Source organism: Marmota marmota, unplaced genomic scaffold, assembly GCF_001458135.2.
Source record: "Marmota marmota marmota unplaced genomic scaffold, marMar, whole genome shotgun sequence".
Lineage (NCBI taxonomy): Eukaryota > Metazoa > Chordata > Mammalia > Rodentia > Sciuridae > Marmota > Marmota marmota.
Genome location: NW_026000130.1, coordinates 7,348,861 through 7,360,629, shown reverse-complemented (window position 1 = coordinate 7,360,629; position 11,769 = coordinate 7,348,861). Strand labels below are relative to the sequence as shown.

General features: G+C 38.1%; 1 long non-coding RNA gene and 1 pseudogene across 1 annotated transcript in view; one reads left to right on the top strand and one right to left on the bottom strand.

The window, feature by feature from the left end:
- LOC107154673 overlaps window positions 1-8,529 on the bottom strand; it is an 18,839-nt gene extending 10,310 nt beyond the window's left edge. Inside the window, exons 1-2 of the long non-coding RNA XR_001505101.2 lie at window positions 7,283-8,529; window positions 4,913-5,046 (exon numbers count right to left, since the gene is read on the bottom strand). This is a non-coding gene — a long non-coding RNA (uncharacterized LOC107154673). The remainder of the gene's footprint in view (window positions 1-4,912; window positions 5,047-7,282) is intronic.
- On the top strand, window positions 522-1,423 carry LOC107154566 (annotated as a pseudogene).
- Window positions 8,530-11,769: the final 3,240 nt, after the last annotated feature.

Genomic DNA, 11,769 nt, shown 5'->3' with positions numbered 1-11,769 from the left:
ACTGATTTTATATATATATATATATATATATATGATCAGTTATTTCAAGCCAAAGAATTTAGTACCTTGTCATAGAAGTACCCCCAATAAAACTAAGAAAAGGGGCTGGGGCTGTAGCTCAGTGGCAGAGCACTTGCCTAGCACGTGTGAAACACTGGGTTCGATTCTCAGAACCACATAAAAATAAATAAATAAAATAAAAGCATTATGTCCATCTACAACTGAAAAGTATTTTTTTAAAAACTTCAAAAAGCACTATCATTCAACCAGACCTAATTGGTACTTGTACAATTGCCACTTCAACAATTAGACAATATAAGTTCTTCTCAAGGTCACAGGAAACATTTCTCAAGATGGACAACAGGGCCATCAAACATACCTTGACATAAGAAAACAAAAAGAATGGGAGTTTGAATGGCTCTGAGTGGGGCCTGGCCCTGCAGCTAACGGATGCTCTAGGCGGTCCAGTGGGTGGTTTGCCAGCACCAGTGCTGGTGTGAGGTGCCAGAATTTAAGAGATTATGACATCTGAAGCGCACAATGTTAAAAAATGAAACTTTTGTAATAATATTGAGGATCATTCCATTGAAGAAAGATCTTCCTAGAAAAAAGATCTCTAATTTCACTAATAAAAACATGAAGCATGTTAAGAAATCTCTAAAACAGTTGGCTGCTTTTATAAATACAACAGTTGAATGCAACATCCTTTCCCAAATCCTTGTTATAGTAAAAAAACAGCTCTCTAGATAAATGGGAACTGCTACATGGCAAATAAAGAAAATGAACTGGCTTGTGCAGGCTACCTGACTGCAAAATTATGCCATGATGATCATACATATTTGGTTAACTCCAGTGATTCTGGTTCTTCACAGACAGGAAAACTCACCATCTAAATACAGTGGGTTTTTTTCCTGAGGTTTCTCTGGATCATGAAACAATGGCCCAAGCTTTGTTTAGCAGGAGTTTGAGATTGAATGTAGCTTTAACTTTCTGGACAAAGAGAAGTATAAGTGAACTTGTAGCTTATTTAGTAAGAATAGAAGATCTTAGAATTGTGGTAGACTGCCTGCCTGTACTCACTAATAATTCACAGGAATAAAAATAATATCTCACTTGGCTGCTGAGTAGACTTGTTGCCTCTTGTAAAGTCATTACTTAACAGCAAATTTGAAGAATATGTGATAATGGTTTACACTGGCCTTAAGCTGTAATAAAAAGGTGGTGGTCATCCAAAACAAAAAAGTGATGAAAATATACAGATTTTAAAATTTTAAAATAACAAGTAAGTGGTTTGTGGGAACAAGAAAACCATCTTACTTAGTTCCACGATATACTGGTAATATAGCTAAGGATGTAGATGCTTATTTATTACAGTTGCATTGAGAGATTTTATTTACTAAAGAGCATTTGGTTATTCAAAACATCCTGGATTATGATTTCCAAAAATAGGCCTCTTCTGAGAACTGAGGAAGAACTGAAGCATTTTTTCTTTTAAAAATTCACTCAACAACCATAATTATGTGGGTTAGTCTCTGTATCCTCTATTCTGTACCATTGGTCTACAAGTCTGTTTTGGTGCCAATACCATGCAGTTTTTGTTACTATTGCTCTGTAGTATAGTTTAAGTTCTGGTATAGTGAGCCACCTGCTTTACTCTTCTTGCTAAGGGTTGCTTTAGCTATTCTGGGTCTCTTATTCTTCCAGATGAATTTAATGACTGATTTTTCTATTTCTGTGAGCAATATTATTGGAATTTTGATTGGAATTGCATTAAATCTGTATAGTGCTTTTGGTAGTTTGGTCATTTTGACAATATTAATTCTGCCTATCCAAGAACAAGGGAGATCTTTCCATCTTGTAAGATCTTCTTTAACTTTTTTCTCTAGCATTCTGTAGTTTCATTGTAGAGGTCTTTCACCTTCTTCATTAAGTTGCTTTCCAAGTTTTTTTAATGCTCTTGTAAAAGGGGTAGTTGTCCTTGTTTCCCTTTCAGAGGATTTGTCACTGATATACAGAAATGCCTTTAATTTATGGGTGTTGATTCTGTATCCTGCTACGTTGCTGAATTCATTTACTAGTTCTAGAAGTTTTCTGGTGGAACTTTTTGGGACTTCTAAGTATAGAATCGTATCATCGGCAAATAGTGCTAATTTGAGTTCTTCTTTACCTGTCTGTAGCCCTTTAATTTTTTTTTTTGTCTCTCTCATTGCTCTGGCCAGTGTTTCAAGAACTATGTTAAAAAGAAGTGTTGAAAGAGGGTATCCCTGTCTTGTTCCAGTTTTTAGAGGGAATATTTTCAATGTTTCTCCATTTAGAATGATGTTGGCCTGGGGCTTAGCATAGATAGTTTTTACGATGTTGAGATATGTTCCTGTTATCCCTGTTTTTCTAGTTTTTTGAACATGAAGGGGTGCTGTATTTGACAAAGGTAACAAAAACATACTTTGGATAAAAGATAGCCTCTTCAACAAATGGTGCTGGGAAATTGGAAATTCATATGCAACAAAATGAAATTAAACCCCTGTCTCTCACCATGCACAAAATTCAAAGTGAATCAAGAACCTAGAGACACTGTGTCTATTAGAAGAAAAAATAGGTCCAGATCTCCATCATGTGAGTTTAGGTCCCAACTTCCTCAATAAGACTCCTATAGTGCAAGAATTAATATCAAGAATCAATAAATGGGATGGATTCAGACTAAAAAAGCTTCTTCTCAGCAAAAGAAACAATCAGTGAGATGAATAGAGAGCCTACTAACTGGGAACAAATTCTTACCACACGCACATCAAATAGAGCACTAATCTCTAGAATATATAAAGAACTCTATTAAAAAAAAACACAAAAAATAACCCAATCAATAAATGGGCCAAGGAACTGAACAGACACTTCTCAAAAGAGGATATACAATCAATCAGCAAATATATGAAAAAATGTTCAACATCTCTAGCAATTAGAGAAATGCAAATCAAAACTACTCTAAGATTTCATCTTGCTCCAGTCAGAATGTCAGCTATTAAGAATAAAAACAACAATAATTGTTGGTGAGCATGTGGGTAAAGAGGCACACTCACAAATTGCTGGTGGGACTGCAAGTTGGTGCAGCCAATATGGAAAGCAGTATGGAGATTCCTTGGAAAACTTGGAATGGAACCACCATTTGACCCAGCAATCCCTCTCCTCAGTCTATACCCAAAACTCTTAAAAATAGAATACTACAGGGACGCAGCCACATCAATGTTTATAGCAGAACAATTCATAATAGCTAAACTGTGGAACCAACCTAGATGCCCTTCAGTAGATGAATGAATAAAGAAAATGTGGTATGTATACACATGGAATATTATTCAGCATTAAAAGAGAATAAAATCATGGCATTTTCAGGTAAATGGATGAAGCTGGAAAATATAATGCAAAGTGAAGTTAGCCAATCTCAAAAAATCAAAATGATTTCTCTGATTTAAGGATGATGATCTATAATATACTGTGGGGGGCGAATTAAATAAACTCTAGATAGGGCAAAGGGGGAAAGGGGAGGGAGGGTAAGGGAGGGGGCATAGGGGTAACAAATATGGTGGAATGTGATGGTCATCATTAAGACACGAAGAAGACACGATGTGACTACTTTTGTACAACCAGAGATATGAAAAATTGTGCTCTATATGTGAAATATGAATTGTAATGCATTCTGTTGTCATATATAACAAATCAAATTTTTTTAAAAATTCACATAATAAGACCTCTAATGAAAACCTAACAATCTATTTCACATCCAGTGGAAAAATATCCAAAAGGAGCAGCTTCAACTTCAATGATATGAAAGTGCACTACAAAGATTGTTCGCCTTTGCTACATTTGGGATTTATGTGGTTTTCTGGTAAAAATTGTTTAAGAATTACTGGGTCTTAATGTAGTCCTGCTTAAAAATATAATTTATACTATGTGAAAAAATAAGACATGACTTATTACTAGGAACCACAAAGACCAATCATTAATTTTTATTGTATTTTATAAAAAAAAACTTGAATGTGTAGTGCTATTTTCTTTTGTTGAATAGACTTTCAAAGTTTAAAACATAATAGTAAATAACCAATATTAAAAACTTTTGTCCACACTCAGATATAGTGTATGCAAGTGCCTTAATTATTAATAAGCTAATGTGTTATGACACCAATATCTTTTTTTTAAATAAAAATCTCCCAGACACCATGGATTCTATAATCCCAGCCACTCAGGAGGCTGAGGTAGGAAGTCCAAGGCCAGCCTCAGCAACTTAGGGCCACTTTATCTCAAAATAAATAATAAAAAGAGCTAGAGATATAGCTCAATGGTAGCCCTGGGTTCAATACCCAGTACCAAAAAAAATTTTTAAACTAAAAAATTAAAACAAACCATGTTTCTGGCAAGATAAAATCATGAAAGTAAATCAGGGACTTACATTTATGTAGAATATTGTTGCTGAAATATTTTCCATGCTATTTTTAAAACTTGAGAATGTTGTTAGAAGCTCTGATTTTTTTTTTTAGCCAGAATGTTTATGTCATGTACGTATGCTATCTCTATAAAGAAAAAGGTGAATTTGGGTTTGAATGAATGATTAACTGGAAGTGTCCATGGAGTTGACTAATTTATATTCATTTTTTTATTATGTATATATTTCTAATATTTTTCACTATTATATCATGTAAGCTTCATTCATTTGAGTAGATTCACTAAATATTTTGAAAAACAAAATAGAGTGGGAAAATATAAAATATGCTTCTGGAACAAAATTAGAATTCAACAACAGAAAGAGAACTAGAGAACTCCCCAAATATTTGGAGATTACACAACATAATGTACAAAACTCGTGGGTCAAAGAAAAGCCTATATGAAAATTTTTAAGTATTTTGAACAAAATTAAATTAAAACATACCTTTGTAAAACTCTGTTGAATGCAGTTAAAACAGTGCTCAGAGGGAAATCTATACCACCGTATACAATATTATAGAAAATCAATAGACCTAAAATCAATAAGTTCCCATCTTACAAAAACAGAGAGGGAAATCACTGTAATATAAAACAGAAGAAAAATAACAATTATTTTGGGAAATAGTAAGGGAAAAAGAATATCAATATCTAAAATCAGAATACCTAAAATCTAGGTCTTTAAAATAATCCAAAAACTCTATAAAACTCTAGCCAGTATACCCACATAAAAAGGGAAAATACACAATAAACCAATAGTATTAAATTAAAGAAAAGATATCACTAGTGAGTCCATAAACAATAGAAGAAGGAAAATGAAGCAATATTTTTAACAACTCTCTGCCCACAAATTTGATAGTTTTGATGAAATGGGCCAATTCTTCAATGGCAAAAACAACCAAAAACTCACTCAAGGAAAAAGACAATTTGAACCATCGAATATCTATTAAGGAACTTGAATCATCAACTAATAACATTTCATAAAAGAAAGCACCAGACCCAGATGGATTCTCTTCTGAAGCCTGCCAAGTTCCTACAAAAAAATATATAATCTTATCATTCAAGTTAGTAATCATAATCTTAGGTATTTGCCCATTAAATTAAAAATCTTTGTCCATCAAAATAGAAGGGAGACTATTAGACAAATGGAAGGGTCTCACAGAAGGGAGAAGGAGAGGGTAAGGGTGGTAACTGGGGGTCAAGGGATGAATAGATCAAAGTATGTTATATTCATGTACAAACATGCCACAGTGAAATCCATTATTCTGTTCATTCATATAAAATTTAGAAATATATGCACACAAAAACATACACAGGGCCTGCTGTTGATATTTACATCTGTCATCCGAGCAACTCAGGAGGCTGAAGCAAAAGAATTGCAAAGGCAAAGCCAGCCTCAGCAACTTATCAAGGTTGTAAGGAACTTAATGAGACCCTGTCTCAAAATAAAAATAAAAAGGGTTGGGGGCACAAAAATGTTTATGGCAGCTTTAATTATAGTTGCACAAACTACAAGCAAATGAGATTCCCTGTAACAGGTGAATGCACCAACGAATTCTACTACATGTATCTAGTGAAATTTTATTCAGTAATAAAATCCTTCAGTTACAAAGTTATAGAGATTTTAAAATCTTAATTGTGTACTGAAAAAATGAAATAAGTCATTCTGAAAAAAGCTGAATACTCTATGACTCAAACTATAAGAAATTCTTGGGGAAAAAACTAGACAGAAAAAATGCTGGGCAAAGAAGAGAGGGATTTATAAGTGAAGTTAAGGGAATGTTCATGACAGGAAAATTAATTACATGTAACTAGCATGTATGACATTATGCATTTATCCAAATCCATAGAACTGTGTAACACTAAGTGAATCATAATGAAACTCTGGACTGTAGTTAAGAATAATTTACTAATATTTGTTCAGTCCTTGCAGTAAATAAACAAATAAATAACACTATGGCAAGTTGTTTAAAAAAGGAAACCAAATCTAACTATTATGCATAATTATAATGCACAATTAATATACAAAAGTACATACAAGAGGAAGTGAGGGGAAAGGGAAAAATAATACAAGGGGGACAAATGAATGTCAGTAGAGGGGGCAGAGAGAGAAGAGGGGAGGGGAGGGGAGGGGAGGGGAGGGGGGATAGTAGAGGATAGGAAAGGCAGCAGAACACAACAGACACTAGTATGGCAATATGTAAATCAATGGATGTGTAACTGATGTGATTCTGCAATCTGTATATGGGGTAAAAATGGGAGCTCATAACCCACTTGAATCAAAGTGTGAAATATGATATATCAAGAACTATGTAATGTTTTGAACAGCCAACAATAAAAAATTAAAAAAAATAAAATAAAAATAAGAATAAGGTTTAAAGAACACAAAAAAAATAATGCACAACTAAAAGCATTTTTTTAAAAAGGAAACTGGGGTAGGGTTGAGAACTTTATATACTGTCTGTTCAGTTTGTATGTCAACCTAAAACTGTTTCAAATAAATCCTATTTTTTAAAAAAATCTGGTGACATTATTTCAGGAAGAGATCTATAGCAGCTAATTTTCAAAATTTGGCTACATGTTTAAATATCGCATTGAGATGTTGTTTGTCTTTACAAATGAACCAAATTTTAAGATATAAATATATCTTTACTGAGTACTTGTAGAACTCCTGATTGGCTTAATGAATTAAAATTTTCATACAGAAAATGCAAGAATATTGCATAGTACTTTTAAAGTTTTCTCTTAAATATGGGACACTGAATAAACCTATATTCATTATTCTTGAATTTAGGAAATGATTGAATTTGCACAGTACCTTCATTTGATTCTTCTGCAGGGTGCACCCTATTGTCCAGACAAAGGCAGATACTTGTGACCCACTGTGTGGGGTTGGCAGTAGATTATCTTGACCTCTGAGGAGCATGGGGAGGCAAGAACCTGGGAAATGTATTGTAAGAGACTGATGTTGACATCTCACTGGCAGAAAACCATTGATAATTAGTAATTTTTTCATAGTTCCAACTTTTTTGAATGTACACATAAAACATGTACATTTCTCTGAGTCCACTGTGACATTTTTATACATGTATGCAATGTACAATGATAGTCATTAAGTTACTTTGTGGTGAGACCAGTCCTGTCCTTTACAAAAACAAGGTTGTACCTAAAGGACATTATGTTAAGTAAAATAATCTCACTCATATGTAGAATCTAAAAATGTTGATCTCAGAAGTTGAAAAGAGTAGCTACCAGAGACTGGGAATATGTTGGTGAATGTGTTTCATGTCACAATTAGATATTAGGAATAATTTCTTATGTTTTATTGTATAATGACTATAGTTCACAATAATGCAATGTTATATTTCAAAATAAAAGAGAGAATTTTGAGTGTTCTCAGTTCAAATTTTTGATCTCCCTTTTCACTGTGCATACATCAAAGCCATCTGAGTGAGAGCTGGAGTTCAGGAATATCCTTCAGGATGGTGCACACTAAAAACCTCACTGAATGATTATAAAGACAATGCCTTTACTGTGATGAGATCATAAAGAAAGGTGGAGAAGATTTACTCAGTGCACAGGGGCTGGGCCTCATAGCCTAGAATAAAATTCTACTTAGAAGCTATACCTGTGAAAGGCATCTACACCCCACTATACCTCAATCTTCTGTTTGGGGATGTAGATGTTAATATGGCCTATGTTATGTTGTAAAGATAACAATTATTTAAGAAGAGACATAAACTCTCCTTCCTTTGCATGATTTGATGCTTTGCAGCTCAAGGAAAATATCATTACTTCCCAAGATCCCCACATCAGCACCACAGAATGGGCAGAACAGGGGCTGACATCCACATCTTACAATTCAAGGAATTGAAATTTAAAGCCAATACAGATGCCTGATGGATCTGAGACAGAAAATGTAGTTACTTCCCTGGGGACAGAGATTCCTGAACACATGAGTCCTCTAGATGATGCCCTGGAGCCCTAAACCAAGAACTCTTTCTACTCTTTCTAAAATTCTCCTATGCCAAGATTTCCTCAAGAATACTGATACCCTGAAGAAGTACCTGAGCCCTACCCCACCAAAAAAAATTAGTTCAAGTTACAACCCCTACCTTTTCATTCCTGACCTAAACTTAATTTATTTTGCACCTATTGTTTAATTTCTGGCCTAAATGAAATAAAACCCATATGAAGGACAACAAAAAGCCCAACCTTCTGACCATCCTCCTTAGCATCTTCTTACTGTCAGCTGCCTCTCCTCGAGCCCTCCTGATAAGCAGTTAACCACTCCAAGTGACCAGTGGTCTCCCTGGCTCTCAAACTGGCTCAGAACTTAGGACATTCCAAATCAACTGCCACTTTATGGCTGTGCCAAAAATCAATGTTCCTTCAACTGTCCAACAGTGGGTGAGTGATTAATGCCAATTAAATGTTTCCTGCTGGGCTGGTGCTTTGATGGTTCACTGGAGGAAGTTGGCATATCCCTACATCTGCTACCTGTTGATCTGCCCACTGACAGAACAGCTGCACCAAGGCCTGGCTGAGAATAGGTAATGGCTGTGTCCACTCTGATCATGAGTCTTCCTGACAGTAATGTTTCTCACCCAAACCCAGGATCACAACCTCTCATCTCTCCCCAGCTCCTTCAGGGGCAAGGGACAGTCTTACTTACCTTTTGTCACCTCACCCCAAGACCCTCCATGAGAGAGCCACTAGGCTCTGATTCCTCCCATCACCATATGTCCACACCTTTGGTCAGATGGCACTGTCCCTGGTCAATACATTCTCCCAGCATCCCCAAAATAACAAAAATTCTGTACTCATCAAGCCCAGGACATCTCACTCAGAGATCTCAGTTTCTTTCCTTTTTCTTGAAAGGTTAATAAAATAGGTACTTGTCACTCCGTTTTTCTGTATGCTTAACAAAACACTGTTGAAATCTTAAGAACTGTTTGCTAATCTTGTTCCCAGAATGGGCTGTCCCCAACTGTGAACTGTTTGCTATTCTTGTTCCCAGAATGTGCTGTCCCCAACTGCCAAACTGCAGAATGTAACTTCCCTCCCTGCCCTCTCCAAGGAAAGTATATAAGCTCTGCTTAAGCTGTTCTCAGGGCTCTTTGCTCTATTTAAGTGAGCTCTGAGCCCCAGCATGCTGGACCCCCAATAAACCCTTTGCTGTTGCATGAGATAGTCTCTTGGTGGTCTCTTCCTCCGACTCTCACCTGACCTTTACATTTGGAGGCCCCAGCGAGATCCGGCAGCGGTGGATGAAAAACCCCCAACGGGCCCCTCTTGGGGTAAGTAAGGCACCTCTTTCTGGTTTCTGCTTTCTGGTTTCTGGTTCCAGGTTCCAGGTTTCAGGTTTCTGGTTTCTGGTTCCAGGTTCCAGGTTTCAGGTTTCAGGTTTCTGGTTTCAGGTTTCAGGTTTCTGGTTCCAGGTTTCAGGTTTCTGGTTCCAGGTTTCAGGTTTCTGGTTCCAGGTTTCAGGTTTCTGGTTCCAGGTTTCAGGTTTCTGGTTCCAGGTTTCAGGTTTCTGGTTCCAGGTTTCAGGTTTCTGGTTCCAGGTTTCAGGTTTCTGGTTCCAGGTTTCAGGTTTCTGGTTCCAGGTTTCAGGTTTCTGGTTCCAGGTTTCAGGTTTCTGGTTCCAGGTTTCAGGTTTCTGGTTCCAGGTTTCAGGTTTCTGGTTCCAGGTTTCAGGTTTCTGGTTCCAGGTTTCAGGTTTCTGGTTCCAGGTTTCAGGTTTCTGGTTCCAGGTTTCAGGTTTCTGGTTCCAGGTTTCAGGTTTCTGGTTCCAGGTTTCAGGTTTCTGGTTCCAGGTTTCAGGTTTCTGGTTCCAGGTTTCAGGTTTCTGGTTCCAGGTTTCAGGTTTCTGGTTCCAGGTTTCAGGTTTCTGGTTCCAGGTTTCAGGTTTCTGGTTCCAGGTTCCAGGTTTCTGGTTCCAGGTTCCAGGTTTCTGGTTCCAGGTTTCAGGTTCCAGGTTCCAGGTTTCTGGTTTCAGGTTTCTGGTTTCTGGTTCCAAGTTCCAAGTTCCAGGTTTCAGGTTCCAGGTTCCAGGTTTCAGGTTTCTGGTTCCAGGTTTCTGGTTTCTGGTTCCAGGTTCCAGGTTTCAGGTTTCTGGTTTCTGGTTCCAGGTTTCAGGTTTCAGGTTCCAGGTTCCAGGTTTCTGGTTTCTGGTTCCAGGTTTCAGGTTTCTGGTTCCAAGTTTCAGGTTTCTGGTTCCAGGTTTCTGGTTTCAGGTTAGGGCTGGCAAAGTGGCTGTCAGTAAAGAGCGTGAGCTCTCTCCGAAGGTGGCTAACAGACATGTCACAGAGCCACAGGCCAAGTCCCTGGGGGACGCCCCAGAGGACTCGGGAAATCGAGGAACAATAGTCTCCTTGACTCAGTGATATTTTGTTTCGGATTCAGTATTGCCAGCCCATCGGGTTTTACCTGCTACTCAGTCCTAGTCTCAGTGTTAGACGTCCATTGCCTGTCTTTATTGTCTTGTCTTATCTGTGTCGTGTGTCCTTGCTATCACTGTTTGTGTATCTTTCATTATGGGACAGAGCACTTCAAAGCCTCTGTCCCTGACCCTTGATCACTGGACCAAAGTCCGCTTAAGGGCTCAGAATCTTTCTTTTTCAGTAAAACGCCGGACCTGGCAGACTCTCTGTGCCTCAGAATGGCCCACCTTTGGAGTCGGATGGCCCCCAGGAGGATCTTTCTACTCCCCACTAATTCGAAAGTCAGAGATATTGTCTTTCAGCCGGGGCCACATAGCCATCCAGATCAACAGCCGTATATCTTAACTTGGCAGGACCTCTGCGAATTTCGTCCTCCATGGGTGAAGCCTTTCCTTGTCCCTGCCCCCGCTCCTATTCCTTCCCCCACAATTCTATCTCTCAAACCCTCTGCTCCTCCTCCTCCTCCACCCTCTGTTCTCCCTGAGTCTCAAGATTTGACTCTACTGGACTCTCCTCCCCCTCCTTATCTCCTGCCCTCATCCCCCAACCCCCAACACCCTCTAAGTGATTCCCCTGCTGCTGACTCAGCCTCTCCACCATTGGAGGAAACTGAGCCGGCCCAGCGCCCTCCAGATGACTTCCCCGTGGCACACACAGCCCCTCCTCCCCTGGAGGAAGCTGGCCTGGCTAAAGGAACTCGCCGGCGGCGAATGATTAAAAACCCTGAAGCCCCCGTGATACTCCCCCTCCGTCCTTACGGGCAAATGATAGACAATGGCCATGGAGGAGAAATGCAAGCCTACCAGTATTGGCCTTTCTCCTCTTCAGACCTATATAACTGGAAAAATAACAATCCCCC